Source organism: Zalophus californianus, chromosome 4 (genome assembly GCF_009762305.2).
Source record: "Zalophus californianus isolate mZalCal1 chromosome 4, mZalCal1.pri.v2, whole genome shotgun sequence".
Classification (NCBI taxonomy): Eukaryota; Metazoa; Chordata; class Mammalia; order Carnivora; family Otariidae; genus Zalophus; species Zalophus californianus.
Window position 1 is genome coordinate 146478183 of NC_045598.1, and position 16392 is coordinate 146494574.

General features: G+C 39.7%; 1 long non-coding RNA gene across 1 annotated transcript in view; it reads left to right on the forward strand.

Annotated features, from left to right (window-relative positions):
* LOC113934970 overlaps nucleotides 1-16392 on the forward strand; it is a 235949-nt gene that overhangs the window by 206247 nt on the left and 13310 nt on the right. Inside the window, exon 8 of the long non-coding RNA XR_003523845.2 lies at nucleotides 3215-3426. This is a non-coding gene — a long non-coding RNA (uncharacterized LOC113934970). The remainder of the gene's footprint in view (nucleotides 1-3214; nucleotides 3427-16392) is intronic.

The following is a 16392-nucleotide window of genomic DNA, read 5'->3' on the forward strand; positions in this document are numbered from 1 at the left end:
ACAGCTGAGGTTCAGAGATAATTCCTTGCCCAAGATCATACCAAGAAAGCAGAAATTGCATTTGGAGGTGGCATTTGTTGTTTGTAGTAATGGTTGTAGTAATCGGGGTCACAGGCATCCGAAAGACCAGGCGTGAAAGAGCTGAGCTAAGGAGAAACAGTCTGCTACCAGAGAGCAAATTTAGGAAGTTCCACTTGACTGATAAAACCGCATTTGCATGGACAAGTCACTGGAGTAAAGAGTGGAACCCTAAGAAATCTCATGTGGGTAATTGGTCGCTACAGAAACTACTTGCTTGGTCCTTGACGGTTACGGGCTTAGCAGTTCTTATTTTTTGTCCAGGAATTAGGAATTGGCATCATTGTACAGAAAGGAATGCAGACTTGCCAGGCAGGGAAATGCTCCATGAACTCATATCCATGATAAAAAGAAACAGGTTCTGTAATTGCTACACATCTGTGAGAGAAAATTTTAAAATAGAGCTTTTTCTGAATAATTAATCTTATCTCTTGATTTAGGCCCTCATTTTTTAGTAATGAATATTTATATCTCATTACCATCTACTTTGCTTACTGACTGCAAATTTATAGTCACTTCGGGAGAGGAGCTGAGAGGCTGATGGTGAAAAAGCTGCAATACGCAGGCTGAAAACTTTTCAACTCAGCTACAATTAAAGCACCAAAGCACTTGAGCTCCCTGTTAGAAATATTTTCAGATTTTATAGTCTCTGAAACGAATGCTGCTTCCATGATGCTCGTGGAGATAGATTGAGCATTATGATGCACTGTGAAGATTGTTTTTCTCCTCCTGAGATTGGGCCTGCAATTAGTAAATACTAGCAAGAGGTTAGTGGAATTTAGGCCTTTTGAATGTGGCCCATGTAGTACAGGAACCCCAGGAATCAATGACTAAAAAGTGTAGATTTAGCTTTTACTATAATTTTTTTTTTAATAAGCCAGACACGAAACGACAAATGTATGATTCCACTTACATGATGTATGTAGGATAGGCAAACTTAGAGAGCAAGTAGGATGGTGGTGATCAAAGTCTGCAGGAGAGAGAGGAATGGAAAGTTATTGTTTAATGGGTACAGTTTCAGTTTGGGAAGATTAAAAAGGTTTTTTTTTTTAAGATTTTATTTATTTGACAGAGAGAGAGACACAGTGAGAGAGGGAACACAAGCAGGGGGAGGGGGAGAGGGAGAAGCAGGCTTCCCGCGGAGCAGGGAGCCCGATGTGGGGCTCGATCCCAGGACCTCGGGACTATGACCTGAGCCAGGACTCTGGTACCATGACCCAAGCCGGAGGCAGATGCTTAATGACTGAGTCACCCTGGCGCCCCTAAAAAGGTTTTCAAGATAGATGGTGATAATGTTTGCCCAACAATGTGACTGTATTTACTGCCACTTAACTGCATGACTAGAAAGTGGTTAAAGTGGCACATTTCATGTTATGCATCTTTTACCACAATAAAAAAAATCCTTAAGCCGCAACAATAACGTCAATAATACCAACTAGTTTTGACTGTTGTGCTGGGAAAGTGCTAAATGGTTTTAATGTGCATTCTCTCATTTAACCCCTAAGGTAAGTACCAAAGAAAATGAGATACAAAAGTTTAAGTCATCTGTTTCAGCTTCACACAGAGAGCAAATGTTAGAGCAGGGTTGGAACCTAGGTCTATTTACAAAGCCCATGCTATACCTGTATCGTCATAAATATATTAATATTTATATATAATATATAAAGTATATATTTAGGACTTGAAAGTCCTTTTTAAAGTTTGCACAAGATTTTCATATTTTATATTTTCACATCAAACCAAAGGCAAGATTTAAATAAAAACAAACGCCGAGGCTCAATGTTCTAATGCCAACAGTGGCTTTATTGTCAGCTAATGCTTTTTTAACTCTCCATCTACAGAACCTCAAACACAAGGCAAAGGAGGGGTGCCTGGGTGGCTCAGTCGTTAAGCACCTGCCTTCGGCTCAGGTCATGGTCCCAGGGTCCTGGGATCAAGCCCATCATCGGGCTCCGTGGGAAGCCTGCTTCTCCCTCCCCCACTCTCCCTGCCTCTCCCTCCCTGACTCCCCCTGCTTCTTCCTCCCCCCACTCCCCCTGCTTGTGCTCCCTCTCTCCCTGTGTCTCTCTCTGTCAAATGAATAAATAAAATCTTAAAAAAAAAAAAAAAAACACAAGGCAAAGGCGATCCTGGGGCTAGCATCCTTCTCTCACACTGTAATTTTGGCAGTAAGATAGAAGAGGGGGGAGAATGAACTTGCTCCCTTTCCCATCTGCCCCCTCCTGTTGTTTCATTTGATGGTCTGCATAGGATTTCTACCATGGACTTCTGTTACTTTGTGTTGTTTCTGCCCCCATTCCATACCCTACTTTCAAAACTGTCCCTGCCTCTCCCCTGGGTTGGTCCATCAGGGGCTCCACCAGCTCTAGACTCACAAGGGTGGGCAAGTGACCCCAGCAGGGACAGAGTCATTTCAGAGGAGTGAATGTTGACTTTGCCGTTACTTAGGGAAAGCCTGCCTGAAGATGAGTACCTAGAAAACCAGAGCCAAGAAATGGAGAGTCCTGTGGACATTGTTTTAAAATGTTTGGCCTTTGTTCTGGGAATGGCTGACACACAATGGGCATTCAGTTATATTTTCCTTGAAATAACACATCATCTGACCAGTTTATGAAAACACCAAGATTTCGAGTGCTGAAATGTGGCCTGAGCACAGTGTCTTTCCATTCTGTATATCCAGTTCATTCATTCAGTGAATATTTACTGTGTAGCAGGTGAGACAGGAACCTGAACAGGTGACTGTCATAGTCTGTGGTTGAATGTAGCATCAGAAACAGAGTATTATGGGAGCACAAAGGAAGCACTTCTACCTCTGTGGGAAGAGTATTTCAGGCTGAGGTTGAAAGGGGGCTATGTTGGGGAGGTTCCGGAACATCAGGGCAGCCAGTGTGGCCTTTGTCAGCCTTTGCCACCAGCCTTTCTCCTCCTGTGAAATGGGTTATCCCAGTAATGTGATGAGGCTCTTTAGCTTATCTTTATCCTTTCTTTCTTGGAGAGAAGGTCTCTTTCATCCCTAAAGTTATGAGTAGATGTCTCCTAATTCAAAACTTCTAGTCCTAATCTTTCTACATGATCCCAGGTGAATATTTTCTATTGCTTTCATGAAATTGCCACTTGAATCTCCTCGTTCCTTCAGATCTACAGGTACTCTGAAGAATTCATCGTCGTCTCCACCTCAAACACAGCCAACCAGCTCCTGTTCCTGGTGATACTTCCCATTGCCATTGAGTTAGTGAGGCTTACAACTTCAAAAGCCACTTTTGCTCCCTCCTCCCTGGTATTTTACATGGAATCAGTCATCCAGACCAGATGCAAATTGTCAAAGCTCCGAAGATGGACCCCACCAAGGTACTAAACAGGACTGGACATGTTGTAAGTGGGCAATCATTCTCTGGCTTTTTGCAATCAAGAAGAAATGATTTTTTTTCCCTCTTTGACTCATCTGCAACATGTTTATCTTTACCTGAAAACTTCTATTGAGGTAAAATCTGGAAGACCACAAAACACACTTCCAGATGAGCTTCCATGATTAATGGATTGTGAACAAATCGCTTTAAACGCAGTGAACACATATGAGTGCAAGTGTTTGTCTTCACTCTGATTTAAACCAGCTGGGATTACCAGTTGGGTTCATTCTGAGCTGTTTCTGAGGTGCCCAGGGACTCTCAACTATTTTGTCTTTATTTCATTCTGGTACTGAAGTGATGTGAGGTCTCCAAAGTCACTTTAGTGCTACACAAGGGCTGCTATGCAAGAGCATACCCATTTTCTCCATCACATATTTTTTTAAACCTGCAGACCACCCTTCTTCAGAAAGCATTCCCTTATTACCCTTATGCACTCTTATGTGCTTTGTGGTACCTCAACATTCAAGGTGAAATATTTGCCAATTCGATTCAATTGGGAAGCAGGCAGCCCAAATAAAGTCAAAAATGAATTATCAATAATTAAATAAAGGCAGTTTTAATGATGTTAAGACTTCACGGTAACTCTAGTCAGGGCCAATGTTGTCTAAAGTACAGGGAAAAACAATTAATATGAATTGTAACAAAATATCAATGGAAGAAATGATTAGTCTTTGTTCTCAAACCTTTTTTCATTTGTAATAGTTGAATAAGAAGCAACATAAGTAGAATTATGTAAGGTATACATGTTATTTCTTGTCAAGAGATAGCTGAATCTGAACATTTATTTTAAAGTCAGTTACAAGTTAGGAAACACAGTTCATATATTTATCTCTAAATGTGTACTTTGTTCTAGGGCGATGTGCTTGTCAAATATTTTCACACTATGGCATATCTAGAAAACAATCATCTTTGTGTAGCACACTGGTCTAAGTGGATGAAGCTGCTCACAACCATGGAACAGACTGGAGAGGGGCTACAGGTCCTGTCTGGCAACCCCACGGGCTGAGAGGATCCATATCTGAGCACACTTATAACGCATACATGATTGAGTCTAGTCTAGAAAATAAGAAGGCAATATAGTGTATTGTCGGTCCTAATCTCAACTCTGGAATCAAACTGTGTTCTCAAGCACTTCCTAGCCCTGAGAGCTCTGTGATCTTCAGTTTCCTTATCTGTAAAGGGACTAATAAATTCTACCTCACAGGTTTCGATTATCCCTGTAAAGTGCTTAGAATTGTGCCTGACACTCAGTAGGTGCTCAAAAACTGTTAGCTGTTACTTTGTACTCAAACCCTGGGACTATCCAAACAGGAGGAAGCCAGATGGTACTGAATAAAACACAGGAACTTCCCAGGAGATGGGTGGGTCACTAGAGAAAAGGCTATATTGTTACTATGGAAATGTGCCTGCAGTATCACAGCTAAACTAGATTGTGGCATACATTTTCCCAAAGAATAATTCCAGATACAGACTAGAATTCAATGCGCAAACAGGATTTAATTTACAGGATTTACAGCACAGATCCCTACTTCAGAAATGAATCTATTCACTACATAAAAGTAAATATCATTTAAATTATTTATTTTGGCCATAACAGTATTTTCTTATTAAGAATCTAAGATAATTTGGGCTTTGCAATATAATAATGTGAAAAATTTATAAGTTTGAATGTGAATTTAATGAAGTCGAGAAGTAAATTTACTTACCTTGAAAAGGATTGTAATATATGAATTAAACAGATACTTGTCAATATAATCCTTAAAGAGGATTTAGTTCTCAGACTTTCCATCTCTACCTTATTCATATAATTAGCATCTCATTTAGTCAATTCATATGTTCTGTGGGTGAAGGGCAAATTTAGTTCGTACTTTATGTTCCCTAAAATTAGAACATATAATCCATATCTGAAATCTGTTGAGAATTTATTTTGAGTTCTCTGTATTTTCTCTATGAAGAATTTGCTACAAAGAAATCTTTTTACAAAATTATATAATAATTCTACTGTGGGATAATCAAAATCCCAAGAAGCACAAAAAAGAAAATCTAAGATAAACAAATATTCAACATTAATTTATTATTATTATATATATTATATATTATATTATTCAACATTAATTTATAATTATAATATCTATAATTTATAGGGTCAAAATACTGGGATACATTTGTCATTTTGAGTGACAGTAATAAGTACATGACTCTGAAGAGCTATCACATGACATGTTAAATAGGAATTGTTCAAATGTGCTCTGAGTCACTGTTTCAGTGACTTTTTTTTTTTGATGTGCTCATATTGGCTGCATTGTCAATATACCTGCCCAGTTACGTGGATAATGATGACAATAATATTCTGCTCATATCTGCCACACTTTTACCTGGAAACAAAATGTTTTGTCATAATTTTAATCACAACTTAAAGACAGCAAGCCATAGTAATCATGAAATGTATTTTTAAGTTTAGGAAAATAAAGAATTTACTTTTTTTAAATTTTATTTATTTGAGAGAGAGAGACAGACATAGTGAGAAAGAGAGCAAAGTGGGGAGGAGAGGGAGAAGCAGTCTCCCCACAGAGCAGGGAGCCCGATGCGGGACTCGATCCCCGGACCCTGGGATCATGACCTGAGCCAAAGGCAGACCCTTAACCGACTGAGCCATCCAGGCGCCCAATAAAGAATTTACTTTTAACTGAGTAATGTTAAGCCATTCATATAATTTTCTTCCTCCCCTGATTAATATACATATCAAAAAGTTTTAAAACTGGAAAGAAAATAAGAATGCTTTTAGAATGAAGCATATGAACTATAATGACAAAAGCTCAATGAAGAACATTATTTGCCTTTCACTAATTTCTATTATCAGAGGGAAAATAGTAAATTTAGTAGCTATTTTATTTCAAATATAGGCAGATATTTAAATCATTAACATAATCTATGTGTCATTTACCATCCTCAGAAATCATTTAGCTAATTGTAATACTTTTGATTGTTTAGAACCCATTTAGTTAATATGGATTCTGGTTCCACAAAGAATGCTGCAGTTTTATTTTTTTTTCCTATATTTTCTTTTTTAAAATTTTATTTTATTATGTTATGCTAGTCACCATACATTACCTCAATAGTTTTTGATGTAGTGTTCCATGATTCATTGGGTATAACACCCAGTGCTCCATTCAATACGTGCCCTCCTTAATACCCATCACCAGGGTAACCCATCCCCCCAGCCCCCTCCCCTCTAGAGCCCTCAGTTTGTTTCTCAGAGTCCATCGTCTCTTGTGGTTCATCTCCCTCTCCGATTACCCCCCTTCATTTTTCCCTTCCTACTATCTTTTTTTTTAACATATAATGTATTATTTGTTTCAGAGGTACAGGTCTGTGATTCAACAGTCTTACACAATTCACAGCGCTCACCATAGTACCTACCCTCCCCAATGTGCATCCTCCAGCCACCCCATCCCTCCCACCCCCCAGCACTCCAGCAACACTCAGTTTGTTTCCTGAGATTAAGAAATCCTCATGTCAGTGAGATCATATGATACTTGTCTTTCTCTGATTGACTTTTTTCACTTAGCATAACACCCTCTAGTTCTATCCACATCATTGCAAATGGCAAGATTTCAGTTTTTTGATGGCTGCATAATATTCCATTGTGTATATATACCACATCTTCTTTATCCACTCATCTGATGATAGACATCTTGGCTCCTTCCATAGTTTGGCTGTTGTGGACATTGCTGCTATAAACATTGGGGTGCACGTACCCCTTCGGATTACTACATTTGTATCTTTGGAGTAAATGCCCAGTAGTGCAATTGCTGGGTCGTAGGGTAGCTCTATTTTCAACTTTTTGAGGAATCTGCATACTGTTTTCCAAAGTGGCTGCACCAGCTTCCATTCCCACCAACAGTGTAGGAGGGTTCCCTTTCTCTGCATCCCTGCCAACATCTGTCGTTTCCTGACTTAATTTTAGCCATTCTGACTGGTGTGAGATGGTATCTCATTGAGGTTTTGATTTGGATTTTCCTGATGCCAAGTGATATTGAGCACTTTTTCATGTGTCTGTTGGCCATTTGGATATCTTTTTTGGAAAAATGTCTGTTCATGTCTTCTGTCCATTTCTGGAATGGATTATTTGTTCATTGGGTGTTGAGCTTGATAAGTTCTTTATAGATTTTGGATACTAGCCTTTTATCTGATATGTCATTTGCAAATATCTCCCATTCTTTCAGTTGTCTTTGGGTTTTGTTGACTGTTTCCTTTGCTGTGCAAAAGCTTTTTATCTTGATGAAGTCCCAGTAGTTCATTTTTGCCCTTGCTTCCCTTGCCTTTGGTGATGTTTCTAGGAAGAAGTTGCTGTGGCTGAGGTTGAAGAGGTTGCTGCCTGTGTTCTCCTCTAGGATTTTGATGAATTGCTGTCTCACATTTAGGCCTTTCATCCATTTTGAGTCTATTTTTATGTGTGGTGTAAGGAACTGGTCCAGTCTCATGCTTCTGCATGTGGCTGTCCAATTTTCCCAACACCATTTGTTGAAGAAAATGTCTTTTTCCATTGGACATTCTTTCCTGCTTTGTTGAAGATGAGTTGACCATAGAGTTGAGGGTCCATTTCTGGGCTCTTTATTCTGTTCCATTGATCTATGTGTCTGTTTTTTTTTTTAATTTTTTATTGTTATGTTAATCACCATATATTACATAATTTGTTTTGGTGTAGTGTTCCATGATTCATTGTTTGTTCATAACACCCAGTGCTCCATGCAGAATGTGCCCTCTTTAATACCCATCACCAGGCTAACCCATCCCCCTACCCTCCTCCCCTCTAGAAACCTCAGTTTGTTTTTCAGAGTCCATCATCTCTCCTGGTTCGTCTCCCCCTCTGACTTACTCCCCTTCATTCTTCCTCTCCTGCTATCTTCTTCTTTTTCTTTTTTCTTAAAATATGTTGCGTTATTTGTTTCAGAAGTACAGATCTGTGATTCAACAGTCTTACACAATTCACAGCGCTCACCGTAGCACATATCTTCCCCAATGTCCATCACCCAGCCACCTCATCCCTCCCACCCCCGACCACTCCAGCAACCCTGAGTTTGTTCCTGAGATTAAGAATTCCTCATATCAGTGAGGTCATATGATACATGTCTTTCTCTGATTGACTTATTTCACTCAGCATAACACCCTCCAGTTCCATCCACGTCGTTGCAAATGGCAAGATCTCATTCCTTTTGATGGCTGCATAATATTCCATTGTGTATATATACCACTTCTTCTTTATCCACTCATCTGTCGATGGACATCTTGGCTCTTTCCACAGTTTGGCTATTGTGGACATTGCTGCTATAAACATTGGGGTGCACGTACCCCTTCGGGTCCCTACATTTGTATCTTTGGGGTAAATACCCAGTAGTGCAATTGCTGGATCGAATGGTAGCTCTAATTTCAACTGTTTGAGGAACCTCCATACTGTTTTCCAGAGGGGTTGCACCAGCTTGCATTCCCACCAACAGTGTAGGAGGGTTCCCCTTTCTCCACATCCCCGCCAACATCTGTCGTTCCCTGACTTGTTAATTTTAGCCATTCTGACGGGTGTGAGGTGGTATCTCATTGAGGTTTTGATTTGGATTTCCCTGATGCCGAGCGATGTTGAGCACTTTTTCATGTGCCTGTTGGCCATTTGGATGTCTTCTTTGGAAAAATGTCTGTTCATGTCTTCTGCCCATTTCTTGATTGGATTATTTGTTCTTTGGGTGTTGAGTTTGATAAGTTCTTTATAGATTTTGGATACTAGCCCTTTATCTGATATGTCATTTGCAAATATTTTCTCCCATTCTGTCGGTTGTCTTTTGGTTTTGTGGACTGTTTCTTTTACTGTGCAAAAGCTTTTTATCTTGATGAAATCCCAATAGTTCATTTTTGCCCTGGCTTCCTGTGCCTTTGGTGATGTTTCTAGGAAGAAGTTGCTGCGGCTGAGGTCGAAGAGGTTGCTACCTGTGTTCTCCTTTAGGATTTGGATGGACTCCTGTCTCACGTTTAGGTCTTTCAACCATTTGGAGTCTATTTTTGTGTGTGGTGTAAGGAAATGGTCCAGTTTCATTCTTCTGCATGTGGCTGTCCAATTTTCCCAACACCATTTGTTGAAGAGACTGTCTTTTTTCCACTGGACATTCTTTCCTGCTTTGTCAAAGATAAGTTGACCATAGAGTTGAGGGTCCATTTCTGGGCTCTCGATTCTGTTCCATTGATCTATGTGTCTGTTTTTGTGCCAGTACCATACTGTCTTGATGATGACAGCTTTGTAATAGAGCTGGATGTCCGGAATTATGATGCCACCGGCTTTGCTTTTCTTTTTCAACATTCCTCTGGCTATTCGGGGTCTCTTCTGGTTCCATACAAATTTTAGGATTATGTGTTCCATTTCTTTGAAAAAAGTGGATGGTATTTTGATAGGGATTGCATTAAATGTGTAGATTGCTCTAGGTAGCATTGACATCTTCACAATATTTGTTCTTCCAACCCATGAGCATGGAACGTTTTTCCATTTCTTTGTGTCTTCCTCAATTTCTTTCATGAGTATTGTATAGTTTTCTGAGTACAGAGCCTTTGCCTCTTTGGTTAGATTTATTCCTAGGTATCTTTTGGTTTTGGGTGCAATTGTAAATGGGATCGACTCCTTAATTTCTCTTTCTTCTGTCTTGTTATTGGTGTATAGGAATGCCAGTGATTTCTGTGCATTGATTTTATATCCTGCCACTTTACCAAATTCCTGTATGAGTTCTAGCATAGAACTCATATGGGTTCTATGGGGTGAAGTCTTTTGGGTTTTTCACATAAAGTATCATATCATCTGCAGAGAGTGAGAGTTTGACTTCTAGTTTGCTGATTCGGATGCCTTTTATTTCTTTTTGTTGTCTGATTGCTGTGGCTAGGACTTCAATACTATGTTGAATAGCAGTGGTGATAGTGGACATCTCTGGTGTGTTCCTGACCTTAGGGGAAAAGCTCTGTTTTCCCCCATTGAGAATGATATTCACTGTTGGTGTTCCATAGATGGCTTTTATGATATTGAGGTATGTACCCTCTATCCCTACACTCTGAAGGGTTTTAATCAGAAAGGATGCTGTACTTTGTCAAATGCTTTTTCTGCATCTATTGAGAGGATCATATGGTTCTTATTCTTTCTTTTATTAATGTATTGTATCACATTGACTGATTTGCGGATGTTGAACCAACCTTGAATGCTGCAGTTTTAAAACCCTGTTTTGGGAGAATGATAACTTCAGGACAGTTGACATTTTCTCATTTAAAAAAATCTGAATCTATAGATCTAAAATAAAGTACCTCTTTTTAAAAAATAAGCTTTATAAGTTGGTTTTACTGTAGGATGCCTCAGATATCATGAAACTTAGGAAATACACCAAGATGTTCATATATTTTACTTTATAAATTTTATTAGATATTGATAGTCATGATTTCCGGGCTTTGGAAACAATCAAAAGGAAAATATTTTTAAAATTACAGATAATGTAGAAATAACTTACGTATGATTTTCAGTAGCAGTAACACCAATTTGGATGGGTTGGTATGGCACTGTAGGGCACAGGAGATGAAATGGAGTATTGAAATAATTCTGATGCCAGAATATTTGGTTGCTACCTTAGGGGAGCATCATTTTAATCGTGGACAAATGAATTTTTGGTGTTACAAATAATGCATATGTTATTAAAAAACAAACTAGGAAATAAATATTTGAGTCTTAGCCCTGCCATTTACTCATTCTATGACTTTGGGCAAATTACTTTAACCTCTCAATGCTTGGTTTGCTCATCTATAAAATGGAAATAAGAGTAGCACTTACTTCACAGAGCTGCTGTGGTTAGAACAATTGACATACGTAAAATGCTTAGACCCTTGCAAAGCATGTAGCTGTTATTGTTTTTATGAAAGCATCCTTTTCCTACAATTTTGCATTCATTGGATGTTTTCTTTTTTGTGTTTTTTCAGCTTTGGTGGTTTAATACTATCATCATCATCCTCTTCATTTACATTTCCTTAATTATCAGTAAGACTGAATTCTTTTCCGATTATTGGCAATCTGGATGAATCACCAGAGAATTACGCTGAGTGAAAAAAGCCAGTTCCAAGAGATTACATACTATACAATTCCATGTATATTAGCATTTTGGTAATGACAAAGTTGTAGTAATGGAGACCAGATTAGTGCTGGCCAGGGCTAGGTACAGGGTAGGGGCAAGAGAGTAGGTGTTGCTATAAAAGGGCAAAATGAGGGGCCCTTGTGATATGACTAGTCTATCTCGACTGCATCAATATGAGTACCCTGGTTGTGACACTGTCCTATAGCTCTGTAAGGTGCCACCACTGGGAGAAATTGAGTGAAGGGAACATGTTTGCAGTAGTCCAGAAAAACAAAGACCCTCTGCTATAGCATAATTGTATTAAATTATAGTCCCTGGTTTTTATAGAACATATAAAAAGTAAAAAATTGACAAGTGATTTAGAGCCAACATTTTTGGAATATTTATTAAATCCAGTAATGTAAGCAAGCCATATCCCATCTCTACAACGTTATGCTCATTTTTACTATTCAGTAAGTCAAAAAATATTTATCATGTGTCTACTAGGTGCTGGGCACTATTCCAGGTGCTGGCAAGGCAGTGATGAACAAGACAAATGCCTCTGAGAGAGTGAGGATGAAGAGAATAGTGCACAGTAGAAGGCATCTGTAAGACTCCATGATACATGTTATTTCCATGTACCTGCTTCAGCTGAGCCCTATTCAGGGTCCTTGTTCAACTCTGGGGAAAAGGAGAAAAGCAACTGTGCATCGACTGCTGATACTGCAGAGACTGGTCAGTTGGCCCCTCCTTTTGCTCTGTGCAATGGCAAATACCACTCAAGTAACTCAACATACTCCAACTACTACTGATTTCACTATTAACATTTTTGGAGGGTTAGAGGACAAGAACTCTAGCTCGATTGTTTATAAATATGAGGACAGGGAACAGGAACCTGGGGAAAAGCCAGAGCCAAACTCCATTTGGTGAAGGGTCTCCCTAGTGAATGGCAGAGCTGACACAAGTCTTACTGTTAAACTGACAGATTAAGTAAAATTCTTTAAGTCTTTCAACATCAGCTTTCTCAAGACCTCTTGAGACAATCTTGAGTAGGGGTCAAACAAAATACACATCTTTTAGGACACTGGAACAGATTTCTTGGTCCCTATGAGTATTTGTGACATCTTCCTAGAAATCCCCTCACTGAAATGTCAAGATCACTGCCCCCTCCCTGCTTTTTTTCACTCCTAATGAATTGTTTTCCTGCCTACTTAGTTTTGTCTTTGCTTTCCTACTCACCTGTTACTGGGGTGCCCAAAAAGAACTACCACCTATCTTTATCTAAAGAATGTTGGTTATTTTTATCAAATTTGTGTAACAGCAAACATAAAATATATAAAATCTACACGTTTTATATCTTTCAGACACAGACCAGAATTAAACATTTTTAAATAAGAATGTTTTCTGAAAGAATACTTGAGTAGCCTTAAGCTAATTGTATTTAAGAAAACTCTGATTTACAATTCCCTTTGATGGTAACAATGATAGTGAACTGAAAATGAGAGTAGTCTTCCCCCTATTATATATGTCATAAAGCAACTAGTTACCTGTTTGTTAACCCTAGGAAGCTTCTAATGAGCCCCAGGAGAGAAAGTAATTCCCAAAGTTCTTATGAGGAGTGAGCCTAATGCAAGTGCAAATTTAAAACCATATTTAGAGCTCATCCTGTTTTCAGCCACTATCACAATAGAGGGTGATGCTGGAAGCAGGAATGGTCAGCCCATTGTAGCCTGAGGGAAAATTACAATAGAGAAATATTTTCTGAGGCAAGTGCTCACAAATCCAGCGTGGTGGCAAGCCTTCCTCTTGGATAAGCAAGCAGAATCCTAGCTACATTCCATTTGAAAAGTCTGGGACAAATGAGTAATTATTTAAATTTGTTCCATCATAATTGGTCTCCTTAGCTGTATCTCTTCTGAGCTGTAAATGGTGGAGGTCATCAGGGTTTAATTTAGGGACTTCTTTTAATGTCTACTTTTTCCTGGCAGGCAATCCCATCCATCTCAATGGTTCTATATGCTATTAATTCCTAAATTTACATCTCTATCCCAGACTTCTCCTCTAAAGTCTAGATCCATATAACCAACTCCCTACTAATAATACCAGGCTTCTCAATTATAACATATGAAAGAGAACTCTTGAATTTCTTCCCAAATGTATTATCCCCTCCATCTTCCTCGCTACACTGAGTGGCTAGCCTCCAGTCAGTTGCTAAAGCCAGAAACAAAAAATTATCTTTAATAACCCTTTTTCTTACCCCCCCATATCCAATTTATTAATGAGTCTGGATAATTCTATCACTTAAATCTACCTTGACTCTCTCTTTGCTTACCATACCTCCTGGCCCACTCATTGTTAGCTGGACATCTGCAAATAGCCTTCCAATTTGTCTCCAGACTTTCCTTCTTGGCTTCTCTGAGTCCATTCTCCATATTCCACATTTACTTCTTGAAAGATGAGAATTTCAAATTTATACACAAGTTGCAGGAATAGTGCAAAGACCTTTATCTTCTGAACCCAGTTTCAGACATGATGATCCATTCATTATCCCTGAATTCTCTAGTGAGCATTTCCTCTCATGCCATCAAGATGGTTATCACCATCTAATACAAAGAACCAGTTCAAGTTTTCCACTTATCTTAAAAATGTTCTTTGTAACAAATTCAATATAGGATCACACATGCATTTAGTTATCTCATCTCTTTAGATTCCTTCAATGTGGAACAGGTTTTCAGTCTTTTTTTTTTTTTTTTTTTAATCATAATCTTGACAGTTTTCAGGACTACAGGCCAGTTGTGTTTACAAGGTACCTCAGTTGGGTTTGTCTGGTGTTTCCTCATGAAGAGATTCAGATCACGCATTTTTGGCAGAAATATCACGGAAGTGATTTTTTCCCCCTCATTGCATCATAGCAGATTGGATCAGTTCAGGTCTTCCAAGAAACAGATGCAAGTTGAGTTAAACACAAGAGACTTACTGAGGGAAATGCCTGTGAAGAATAAAGGGGAAGAAGCAGTTGGCAGAGAGGGCCTTTTGACTAAGACTTGGGACTAACACCTGTGAAAGGAGCAAAGGATGGACCTCAGATTGCAGGTCAGTCCTGAGAAAACCTCAGCCCAATTGATGGGATGTCCCTAAGGAAATGTTTCCTGTTAGAGGAATCCCACAGCACCAGGAATGGACTTTGCCCAGTGACTGGCTGGGAGCAGCCTAGGAGAGTGGATGTCAGCATTCATGGACACGCATCTAGTTCTTTTCTCTGAAGTGGTGTGGATCTGCCATAATTTGTGCAGCCATTCCCCTACAAGCTGTGTTCACTTTGTTTCCAGTTGTTTGACACTAAGAACAATGCTGCAATTAATACAAGACATCAGAAATGTCAGGCGTGGAATGTGAAGCAGGCAGGCTGTGGATTCTTTGGAGGAAGTTTGCAGGAAACTTCTTTATGTATGGTCTTCCTGAATTCTCTCCTTCTCTGGCAGCAGGAAACAGGCCACTCAGCTGCTCTCAGCCTACTGAGGCCAGGGAGAACTGACATATTTTGGTGGGGCCCATATCAAACTTCCACTGAGAAGCCCAAGAATTTCAAAATAAAAGTCTCCCCAAGATCTCCAGCTCTCCAGTCTTTCCTCCCAGCAGAGAAAGCCCTGCTCTCCCGGAAACCAGAGAAAATCAGAGGCGGTCTTTCTCTGCTAAGACCCTCACAGAAAGCAAACCTGATCTGTGCCCAGCAGTCCGTAGATCCTAGCAGCCAAGCGGAGGAAAGACAATCTCAGGTTCCATGTTCCCAGAATCTGTTCCAAGTCCATCTAATAATGTAATGCACGCCTTTGAAAACTACCTAGAATGTGGATTCCATGCAAAGCTGTTCTTTTGTAAATTTAAAGTATGTGATGACACAAAACCAGTTAATTAACTTAAAATTGGACTAATGAACTGAAAAAACTTAATGGAAAACCACTCAGTTCCCTGCCCTCCTTGCTGAGGTCAACTTAGTGCAAGACTGGGAGAGATAATGAGTATGAAACAGGCCATGCTTCAAAACATTTCTACTGAAAAGCGCTTTGTAACTAGTAAGGACAGAATCAAAGAATTCCCTCTTAGCTGCTTCTACTGTATGGTGGTCATAAATTTTATGCATCCTAGGATAAACACACTTAACATTAAAACGTACCACTCTAGGGGCGCCTGGGTGGCTCAGTTGTTAAGCGTCTGCCTTCAGCTCAGGTCATGATCCCAGCGTCCTGGGATCGAGCCCCGCATCGGGCTCCCTGCTCAGCGGGAAGCCTGCTTCTCCCTCTCCCCCTCCCCCTTCTTGTGTTCCCTCTCTCGCTGTGTCTCTGTCAAATAAATAAAATCTTAAAAAAAAAAAAATACCACTCTAGGGATGGGGCGCCTAGGTGGTGCAGTTAAGCATCCAACTCTTGGTTTCGGCTAAGGTCATGATCTTAGGGGTCCTGGAATCAAGCCTGGCGTGGGGCTCTCTGCTCAGCTTAGAATCTGCTTGTCCCTCTTCCTCTGCTCCTCCCCCCCGATCATGCGTGTGCTCTCTCTCTCTCTCGCCTCCATATATATCTCCATCTATCTCTATAGTGAATAAATAAAATCTTTTTTTTTAAAGCAGTATCCTTTTTTTTTTTAAGATTTTATTTATTTGAGAGAGAGAGAGAATGAGAGAGAGAGAGAGCACATGAGAGGGGGGAGGGTCAGAGGGAGAGGCAGACTCCCTGCGGAGCAGGGAGCCTGATGCGGGACCCGATCCCGGGACTCCAGGATCATGACCT